This window comes from Bubalus kerabau, chromosome 20 (genome assembly GCF_029407905.1).
Source record: "Bubalus kerabau isolate K-KA32 ecotype Philippines breed swamp buffalo chromosome 20, PCC_UOA_SB_1v2, whole genome shotgun sequence".
NCBI classification, from domain to species: Eukaryota; Metazoa; Chordata; class Mammalia; order Artiodactyla; family Bovidae; genus Bubalus; species Bubalus kerabau.
Genome location: NC_073643.1, coordinates 18,913,468 through 18,924,516, shown reverse-complemented (window position 1 = coordinate 18,924,516; position 11,049 = coordinate 18,913,468). Strand labels below are relative to the sequence as shown.

At 44.6% G+C, this 11,049-nt stretch overlaps 1 protein-coding gene and 1 long non-coding RNA gene across 22 annotated transcripts in view; one reads left to right on the top strand and one right to left on the bottom strand.

Annotated features, from left to right (window-relative positions):
* Positions 1 to 1,184: 1,184 nt before the first annotated feature.
* Positions 1,185 to 5,744, bottom strand: LOC129635472 (uncharacterized). Its single transcript, XR_008706318.1, has 2 exons — positions 5,317 to 5,744; positions 1,185 to 3,897 (listed from the first exon to the last, which is right to left on the bottom strand). It is a non-coding gene; the product is annotated as an uncharacterized LOC129635472 (long non-coding RNA).
* Positions 5,745 to 6,129: 385 nt separating this feature from the next.
* The window catches only part of SETD5 (SET domain containing 5), an 87,246-nt gene continuing 82,326 nt past the window's right edge, over positions 6,130 to 11,049 (top strand). For all 21 annotated transcript variants that reach the window (XR_008706182.1, XM_055558050.1, XM_055558047.1 and 18 more), the window contains exon 1: positions 6,130 to 6,264. The gene's annotated coding sequence lies outside the window, so the exon portion shown is untranslated. The remainder of the gene's footprint in view (positions 6,265 to 11,049) is intronic.

The following is an 11,049-nucleotide window of genomic DNA, read 5'->3' as shown; positions in this document are numbered from 1 at the left end:
CTGAATAGCACAGATTCTGGGATTCTGGTTCTTCGCTGGATTCAATTCTATCTACCCTTTTGAATACCTGATCCAGTGATATCTGGATAGTAGCTCTTTTTTTCTCATCAGATGACACAATAGCATTGGACTGCATTAACAGTTGCTGGAACCTCTATGTACTGGTCTACATTTGGATCCTGTGTCTCAAAGAGTAACAGTGCCTCCTCAAAGAAAACCCCTACATCGTGACAATGTACACGAGACATGTGAACTAACTTACATGAATGGAGAGAAAGTTTGCAACTTGAATGTTCATATGTAAGGGACTTAACTGTATTACGAAAACAGTTTTGACCCTGAAGACCTCCATATGCTTAGGCAACAGGGATACAGCCATAAACAAGCAAAGTCATACCCTGAAGGAGCAAGCTAAAGAAGTATGCGGAAAACACCACAATTAATAATTATGATTGTGAGAAATGCTATGACAGCATTCAGTTGGGGAACCCAATATACTGGAGTTAAGGCATCATGGAAGGCTTCCTTGAGAAAGGAATGTGTTGAGACTATTCTTTTCAGTGACTGACATTTAGCTAGTCCAAGTCTGTCTTTCCATCTTGACTGCTACCACTGTATATAAGACCTCATCATTTCCTGTTTGGACTCTATAAAAGAACCCTAAGTGGTCTCTAGAAGTGGTCTCTTAGGTTCTCTCTCTGTCTTCAACCCTACAGCCTATCCTGTATGTGCACCTAGATTAAATTTTCTAAAAGACTGTTTCCATCAGAAAAGACAGTACCCTAAATTGGCAATAATAGCTAAGCAAATCAGACCAGAGTTTGGATCCCTGTTGCTGCTGCTGCTAAGTCGCTTCAGTCGTGTCCAACTCTGTGCAACCCCATAGACGGCAGCCCACCAGGCTCCCCCGTCCCTGGGATTCTCCAGGCAAGAACACTGGAGTGGGTTGCCATTTCCCTCTCCAATGCATGAAAGTTAAAAGTGAAAGTGAAGTTGCTCAGTCATGTCCAACTCTCAGCGACCCCATGGACGGCAGCCCACCAGGCTCCTCCATCCATGGGATTTTCCAGGCAAGAGTACTGAAGTGGGGTGCCATTGCCTTCCCTGGTCCTTAATAAATTGCTATGTCTATAGGAAAGTTGTTCGGTCTCTCTGCAATCTAAAGTACCAGACTTCTGGGTACATGACCTAACGATGTATTCTATAATTAAGGTTGGCCTATGAACTTCCCTGGTGGTCCGGTGTTAAGACTATGCTACCAATATTTGGTGAATTAAAATCTCACATGCTGCCTAAAACAAACTAGTCTTACCCTCCTGATGCTGATCCCTATCACATTTTGGATTAACAGTTGCAAACCATAATTTACCATACCTCTTCTGTGCACAAAAAATATGATAGAAACATTTATGTTCAAATTTTATAAATCTTCTAAAAAATTAAGAGCACTTACAAAACCTTCAATTCTCTCATGCAAGTATGTTTTCATTCTACTCATTTTTTGTCCTAGGAGTTTAAGAAATAATATGGCTATACTTCAAAAGGAGCTAAGTAGTGGGTTTGTTTAAAAAATTGTAATAAAAGTCTAAGGAAGTCAAGCACAGGAAGAGGCTAAGTGCAAGGGTTTGTACAGGAAACCCAAGGAAGAGCTAAATGGCCGACAAATGTATTCAGAGACCGTGAGGCATCAGTTTCCTTTATGAATAGAATATTAGGTAATTTGGGTTAAGTTTCTCCCTAAAAAGAGCATTGTTTCTGTGGACTTAAAACTCTTTATCTGAAAATCAGTTTCACATATAAGTCAATAAAATCAACATTTCTTGAGTACTCAGCTCTAGGTTCAGGCACCTCGGAATCAAAAACAAATCCATATCCTTGAGGAATGCATGTAGTGGGAAAATAGACAAAAAAGGAAACTTTCTTTCTCAAAAAAAAAAAAAATTTACTTGGAATAGTTTAACATTCCTTCTAAAATAAAAACAAAACAATCTGACCTATAAGCTTCTGAAACTACTAAAGACAGGGCATACTGTAGTCCCACAGGACTGTATTTATAGTGTGATTTCCAGCCTACCAACATCAGAAGGATATAAAAGACACAGAATTCTAATGCCCCCCACCAATCTTAACTGAATTCAGAATCTCTGGGTGTGAGACTGGGAGTCTGCATTAAATAGCAAGCCAATTATGTGCAGTTCTCACATTTTAAGGAAAAATTTTAAGTTAAAAAATTTCCCTTTTAAAGTCCTATTCCTCACTAAACTTCTGTCATTATTTTAATGAAATCCCACTTTCCTAAAATTCATTATGTATTATTTTTTGAAACTCAAAACACATCAACACTTGCTTTCTCAACATTGTCCAAGGCAGGTTTATCTTTAGAAATTATTTTCTGGATTTAGCTGTCAGGAAATGGCAGCCTGAAAAATCCCATAGATAGCGAAGCCTGGTGGGCTACAGTCCACAGGGTTGCAAAGAGTCAGACATCACTGAGCAACTGAGCATGAGAAGAATACAAATAGGTATTGGGTTGGCCAATAAGTTCATTTGGGTTTTTCCATATCATACGGAAAGCCCAGATGAACTTTTTGGTCAATCCAGTATTAAAACCTGCCAACCAACCAACCTGGCAGGAGTCAGGGGTGGTGTGGGAGGAACTTAAATGTGCCAGAGGTTCCTTACTGCTCTGTATGAAGAGAAAATTATCAATGTCCATATAAAGATTGAAGGCAGGAGAAGGGGATGACAGAGGACGAGATGGTTGAATGGCTTCACCGACTCAATGGACAAGAGTCTGAGCAAGCTCCCAGAGATTGTGAAGGGCAGGGAAGCCTTGTGTGGGGCAGTGCATGGGATCGCAAAGAGTTGGACACTACTGAGTGAGTGAACAACATTAAGTATTCTGCAATCCACAGTCTGTAGCTAGAGCCTCACTGTCCACAGCAGTAATTTAAATTACATAAAATTTAAAATTCAGTTCCTTAGTCACAACTGCCACATGTCCAGGGCTCAAGAATAACGTATGGTTAGTGGCCATCATGTCAGCACACTACAGAACATTTCCATCACTGCAGAATCTTCTACTGGACAGTGCTAATCTAGAACACTAGCAAGCACACAAAAAAGAAATATTAACAGAGGACAATCTATCAAACCTTATAAAGACATCTACAAGTCACTCATTCCGTTTTATTTAAGGTTGGCTAGCCATCAAGGGAATATACTAGGAACTTAGGTACAACACTCAACAAGAAGCTCAGAATAGCTAAGAGAATTTAAATAAGCACTGACAACCACCTGAGAAGTGCTATGATTCAACCTGCTATGGGACCAAGAGAAAGGGGATTCTAGCTTAAAGCATAGACCACAGAAGGCAAGATCATAGGGGAGATATTTGAGTTTTAAGTCTTTATTGGAAGGGTAAGGACTATCAAGGGTAGCATTCCAGGAGGAACCACCCTACAAAGAGGTCTAATAATGTTGTTTGGGTGTGTATGTGGAAAACTGTCACAAACAAAAAGGCTGTTAAGATGAGGTTAATCCATTGAGGGACCTTGTACATCACATTTGTGATGATGGAACGCATCCTGTCAGTAGTTACCAGCCAGTAAAGGAGTTGGATCAGTTACTTCCATGCTGTTATCTTTGTATGAGAACTACTGTCCTGGACACATATGAAAGTTGTATCAGCAGATACCAGAAACAAGAGATCCTAGTTCGAAGGATACTAGCCTTATGGCAACTGAGCTTGATTACTAACTGATAAGCATATCAATGAAAATGGATTGAAAGGTATTCTAAGGATATAAAAGAGATGTTGCTGAACCTCACGTCCGGTTCTCAGCAAAGCAGTAGTCAGGATCATCTGGACTATTAAGAGGGTCGGTAGAATCCCAGCTGAGATTAAAAAATTAAATGAAAATCAAGGTAAAGACTCAAGAATATCCATAAAAGAGGAATAAACGCATTTCTGGGCAAGAGTGAAGCCTATGCTCGAGCTGGGTAGCCTTAATTGGTGGTGAAACCTGTTTGGTTTCATGACTCACCGGGACACCAAAAACAGGAGAGGAGAAAGCCAATGGTATGACTGGGACAAGATAAGCAAGTATAACAAACAGAAAATGGGCTGAAAGTATGAGAGTTGCTAAAAGGCCTGACTCTTAAGAATGCAAGGGTGGGGAATTACATTTTTAAGATCTAATCTAAAATGCTCTGTTTTGGCGGTGTAGCAACAGTCTCAAATGGGGAACTCAAGAGAGCATGCCTTTAACCTATTTCTCAACTGTCTCAAATGGGGAGAGTATAAAATTCAGATCAAGCTTTTAACCTCTCTATCTCCTGGAAAAAAGGCAACAAAAGGATGTTAAGAAGTAGTAACACGCAGTCTCGCTGCATAAAATAAGTCCTAGGTGTTGCCTGGACTTCATTTCACTCCACCACCCCATTATAATTATTTTGTGACACAAACTCAAGCCTGTGGGAAGATAAAAGAAATTGGGTTCGTCCTCTAAATCTTATACCTGCTCGATCCCCTGCAGGACAACGCCCAGGAATAAGGTTAAGCCTGGGCAAAAGAATCCCGCCCATAATCGAGACTCGACATGGAGGCGATGACGAGATCGCGGGGGAGGGAGGGATTCTTCTAGGCCCAGGGCGGTCCTTAGGAGACAGGAGGCAGCAGAGAACTCCCATAAAGGTATTGCGGCACTCCCCTCCCCCTGCTGAGAAGGGTGCGGCCTTCTCTCCGCCTCCTCCACTGCAGCCACCTCAGGATTGCAGCTCGCGCCGATTTTTGGAGAACATGCACCTCCCACCCACAAGCCAGCGGCACCGACCCCCACTCCTCCCTTCAGCCCCACGGGTCCAGGAGCAGGTCGGGCTAGTCTTGTCCTTCAGGCAGCGGGCGCCCAGGGCGGAGCCGCAATCGCCACCACCCAGAATCCTCGGCCCGGCAGTCCGCCCCCACCTCCAGCGCGCGCTTCCTGCCACGTTGCGCAGGGGCGCGGGGCCAGACACTGCGGCGCTGGGTCTCAGGGAGGATCGTACCAACGACCGCCTCCCCGCCGACCCGCGCAGTGGTTTCGCTCATTTGGGACCCGAGCCAATAACAAGGGGCCGTTCCCTGAGCTTCAGCAGCCAATCAGATGCAGAAGCCAAGCAGGCGGCGGGTAAACCGACTCCCCCGAAGGAAGGGGAGGGTGGTAGGACGCCCGCGCGAAGCCACTTTCACTGACCCTCCCTTCCCACCCCCACCCCTACCTCCCCGTGGGAGGCCGACCGCGCCTGCTCGTCCAAGTCTCTCTCCACCCTACCTACCTAAGCACCCACCCAGTGGGCAATGCGAGAGTCCCTAGGCGGCTGCGCACTCCCGAGGCTGTAACTGACAGGCGCTTTACTCCAACCAAAACACGCCATTTGTGTTTTCGCACCCGGCGGGAGCAGCAGCAACCAATCAGTGACAAGATAAGAGCCGGAAGCGCTCCTCCCTCTGCAGGAGCAATGGCTCCGTCCGGATTCGAGCCTTTTCCGCTCCCTTCTCCCTCCCCCTTCGGTTGCCGCAAGGCGGGCCGCACTCCCGCCTGCCTCTGACCACCTCTTTCCCTTTCAGCGTAACAAACGCTATGCTCCCTTCTTCCCACCGGGGAAGGCGACCCCCAGGTACCGGCCAGACGACCTCAGCCACCCATCCCCCCACCAATCCGCCGGACCCCCTCCCACCAAGAGTTCCGCTCCCCTACCTAGCCGAGGCTCTCTGAGGAGCCGGAGCCCCAGAGCACAGCCTCTTCTCTAGGTGGCCCCGGCGGCTTCCGCTGATTGGCAGCGAGTTGGCCAATGGGTGCGGGGCGGTGGGCGGAGGGGCCAATGGCGCGGCGGGAGGGGGCGTGTCCCGGGTGCCCCTGGCGCCGGCGCTGGGAATCCCCGTGCGGTCAGTGGCGTTTCCGCTCGGGCAGCGGGCTGAGTGAGCTGCTACCGCCGCCGCCGCCGCCGCCGGGGGAGGGGCGGCCGCCGCCCGCCTGCGCTCAGAGACTCACGCAGCCCCAGTCCCGCCAGTCCGCCAACACTGTAGTGCCGGCCCCCCTCCTTCCCTGGCCCTTCCCCCTCCCCGCCTTTGGCTCGCTCCGCCTTTCTGCCCCCCACCCCCACCTCACGGGCACGGGCCATTCCCGGCCAGGAAACGCCGTGGCGCCGCGTTGGGCCTAACTCGAGTCCTGCTGCCTCCCGGGAGTGCCGTGCGCCGCAGCCCGGGCCCAGGCCTGGGACAAGGTAAGGGTCCAACAGAAAAGAGAGACCTACCCTCACGACCGGGCCCCGGGAGAGGGAAGGGTCACCTCCTCCGTCTCCCCGCGCTTGCTCTCGGGACGTGGGCCTGGCCCTCCCCAGGCTCTCAGTAGGAGGATGTTGCCCCTTCTCATCCCCCTCGCCGCCCCCCACACACCGTTGCACCCCTTTCCCAGGCGGAGAGGCCCCATCCGTAATCTCGTCGACCCCACTACCCTTTTCACGTCTTTCCTGGGTCAGGACGCTTCCCCTCCCCCCACGCCTCTTCACCCCTTTTCCTGGGAACTGCCTACTCCACGCTTACCTTTTACTTGAGGATAGGCCTCTCGCTGCTCTCCTCTCAAAATACACAGGCACACTTTTTTTCCCCTCCCCAAACCCCACCCCCACCCCCGTTCGCGCGGCCTTGTGACAACTCTGATCCCTCTCGGGGGGGGGGGGGGCCTTCGATCTCCCCACCCCACCCCCGAATGTTCCTGGACGGCTTCCCCCTCGTCCTGGGGTCCCCATCGCAGATGATTGCTTCGTTTTCCACACTAAGGACATTACCTTCGCCACCCCCACCTCACATTCTTGGGCTCTCAGTGGCGTAAGCCCCAGTATATCTGAGATGGCCTCACGGAATTTGTAGGGTTCTAGCTTGGAGTTGAGCCAGATTGTGTCGTTTTCCCTGCCTTGGGCGTGGAGAGCGATCGTATGCGAACGTCTTTAAAGGAAGAAAAATGTAGCCTTTATCAATTCTCTTTCCCTCTGCGTGGAAGCCAGGGATGCGAAGTGAATGGTGGTGAGAAAAAGCCCTGGTTTTTAAGTAGGTGAATCGCGTGAGAGGGAAAGTTTCTGTTGGGAAAGCCCCTTCTATGCTAATTTGTTCTACAGAGCTTCTTTGCTCATCTCACTTCTTGGGAATAACTGGTCTTTCCCTTGGATACTGATGCTGCAGCCAGCTTTGCTCGTCTGGGTCAGGGTGCGTGTATGACCTGCATTTTCTGCTTTCTCATGTTACTTGTGCAATGTGTTCACCACTAACTCATTTCTTGCCCAGACCTCTGGGTTGCATTGGGCTTTGTCTATACTTGGTTTATTTTCCAGTTTTCCCCGTTCTCATAGTACTAAAAGAATCCCCAGGTCCTCTGCAAATTTCCTTTATCCTTTGATGAAACGAGTTGCATTTAAATGACATATTTATGACCAAGGTCATATTAACATTTTTGTTGGGCAGATGTTACATATTACATAGCAATACTGTGATTAGGGTGGATCCAGCTGAGTTGAGTGTTAAGAGCTTTTCAATAGAATGTGTACCCCCTATTTGGGAAATTTTCTTGATTAGTTTTATATCAGTGTTTGTAGGTCACTTTGAGAGGAAAATTATAAGTGGTAATTTGAGGTGTGTGGAATCTGAGCTAGTAAACCTCACCTTTTCAGAGGTTTCTGGGCCTGTTGGAGGACAGGAAATTTTTTTATTAGATTTCTGCCGGTTTTTTCAGGAGGATCATTAGTTTTCTTCTATAGCCAAAAATTCTGGCTCGTTATGGGATTAGAATCTTTAAGGTTTACTCAGGATGTCACTATGTAGAAAAATGATTATGTCCTTTGGTAGGACACAACACAAGCTTCTTTAACTGCAAATTTAAATTTGAGTGTAAAGAGAATGTTTAGCAGATTGGCCTTTTAAAGACTAAAGGTTAATCTTCACTCCTAAATTGGTACCTTATTGAGTGTATATTTGGAATTTGGTAGATGTTGATTTTTCCAATAAAAAGCCACAGTTAAAACTAAAAGGGTGACCTTAGGATTGTTTCTTTCTAAAGGCATAATTCCAGCCCTTCTGGCATGGAGCACTGATCCAAAAAAAAAAAAAAAAGAATGTGTAAGGAGTGGGGGTGGGGTAAGAAGAAGGTTGTTCCTTTGGGTTGGATCACAGGGGTGAGTATACAAGGCAGCAGCAGCTGCTGGCTCTGGAGCTCTGGTTGCTACGTGAGAAGCTTGAGTAGTGCTGGCTGCTGTCTCCAGGGAAGGACAGCAGTGCAGCGTCCATTAATGCTGTTGGCTGCAGGGAGCTGCACTTAGGCAATGGCTGCTTCGGGGCTAAGACGGAAACCTTGCTTTCCTGGGAATTTTCACTGCTGTGCTGGTTTGCATTTTATTGGTGGGGAGATGAGAATTAGCAATTCATAACCTTCTACCCATTTATGGATATCAGCATTTGGAAACTGGATCGTAGTTAAAGACTTTTATGTTTGGTTTTTGTGGCAAATTTTTGGTTTTAATCTGGGGATTTTGCTTGGATAGGACCAGAAGTTCCATTTGAGTTCTAATTTTTCAATCCTTTTAAAACCAAGGTAATAAGAATGTAAGGAGCTTCCTGAGAACCAGAATGGGGAAAATATCAGTTGATTTTTCTGCAGCTGGCATGTTTTCCTCCATCTTTTTAATCATTAAATCAATTTTAATACTTTATTTGTACAGCTTCTTCCTTCCAGTTGTTAGACCATATTTACCTTATTTGAACAGATGATTTTTGCTAAACATTTTACTCTATTTAGGGTCTTAAACTCTAGAAACAACTGTCCTTTGCAGAATAATTTCTATATATAAATATCAAGTATTTTCTTATTTTCTGTTAGTAATAGATTTCTCCAAATTAGATTATTTCTTTAGAATTTGACCTGTGATATTGATGATGTGTTGCGTATAGTTGTCTAACCTCACAAGGATGTATATGTTTGACAGTGATCCATCTGAAATATGACAGACCAGAAGAAATACTCAGAAATTGAATAAACCTAGTACACAGGATACTTGAGACGGTAGCCTCTAGGCCCCTTATGTAGTCTGTCTTCTACGACCGTTCCCACAGTTTAGGAAGATCTCTGATCAAGCAGAACAGTTTGTTGAGTATGGAAGTACTTGAAGGAGAATCACCAGCCCCATATACCATCAGTTACATCCAATATTTAACAGATGCCCATTATAGTCTCCCCCTAAGACTCATGCATCCTACATATATTTTTTTTTTTCCTTCAGAATTTTAGTATGTTCAGTTTTGTGTAAATGAACCCAGTCATCTATAATGTGTAGTATGACTCTGGCGTTTGTGGCGGGAACCAGAAAGAATGGAAATGAGTTTTGTCATTCACAAATGTTGCTTGCATTGTCTTTCAGTGTTGCAAGGGGACTAATGAAACAGAACCTTTAATGGATAACGTTTTAGGTGGTTCTAATTCTTATTACTATCACATATAAAAGATGCCATATCAGATAAGTATGGTGTCACTCATACTGGCTGTTTAACATAGATACAAATGTCTTTAAGTTGTCTTTCATATAATATGAAAGCTATCTTATAAGATAATTGCTTTTAACTTGTATTTCCTGTTCGGAACCCTTTGAGATTTAATGTAAGATCATTTCCTTAAGAGCATAGAGGGCCTTTTCATAGAATTTATTTAACCAGCATGCTTGAAATTTTTAGTGTCTTCTGATAGTGTTTTGTGTCCAGAAATGTACATACTTTTTGGACTTATTTTGGCCTTTCTGGAGGAGGATGGCCACTTCATTTTTTCCCTTTGGACAGGAAAATAATATTGTTCAAAATGCAGATGTGCAGACAACCACTTTTACTTTATCCTCTTCATATTCAAGTAATTTATGAAATATTGCGCAAAAGCTAAGGACAGTCAGTGATTGTTTGATACATCTTACCAGTGAAAAAGTGGATAGTGAATAAAATAAAGTTTTCTTATTTTTTGTTATTTAGGACAAACGAAACTTCAACTCTGCAAACCTGTGAAATAATATATATTTAGTAATACAACTGGCGGTTATTTGTAAAAAGAAAAAAATTCTTTTAGTCACTCCTCAAAGTATAATGTACCTATGATAAATAACGATTGACACCATTCCTTGCTGCCAAAAATTCCAAAGTATGTGGTGAAATGGCATTTTTAACCTTTCTGTTGATGCAGTGACTTCTCTTGTGGTGAAGATTCAGAGTAGTTCATGAGAGATGAATAGAATATCATTTCTTTAATTTCTCAGTACATATTTTGTTTAATCAGTTAGTCTTATGAAAAATGTTTTGTTGTATATTCATTCTGAATTGAGTAGATACCCCATAGCTTGCGGGGAGAGGGGGGGGGGCGCCAGTGTGTTGGAAAGCATTGCTTTAGAGAATTCTTATTCTGACAGTATATTAAACTCCTAACACTTATGAAGAGAAGTATAAGAGATAAAAGGAACAATGAAGCAGAATCTCTGTCTACTTTATATCCACTCTCACCAAACAAGGAATTTGTAATCCCATCCTGCCTCACTCAGTTTTTCCATCATATTGATTTTGTTTGTTGAATACCTCAGGGAGAGATGTAAGGGTCACTTTAAGTATCTTTGACATAAAGACAGGGATAAGGAATTTCCTGCTTATTGGAATAATGTCTTAGTTTTTTAAAACACTATGATTATTGGATGTCTTTATCTGATATATGTGTCTTGATAGGATCTTACCGATATCTGTGCTCTTCTGCCTTTTCTTGAAGTATGAACATTCTCAAGAGTTTTGATGGCAGATTGAAGTAGTAATCATTTCCTTAGCCGTGTTAGTCATGTATATACACCTAGAGCTGAGGCTACTCCTTGGCCTGTGTTACGAATCACAGAAAAAGCAGTAGATGCAGGACTTTACTCAGAATGTTTCTGTCTGGGGAGTCCAGTTTCTGATGTGCTACCTAGTTGAGGGAAAATGCAGAATTCCTCGCTATGCTGTTTGAA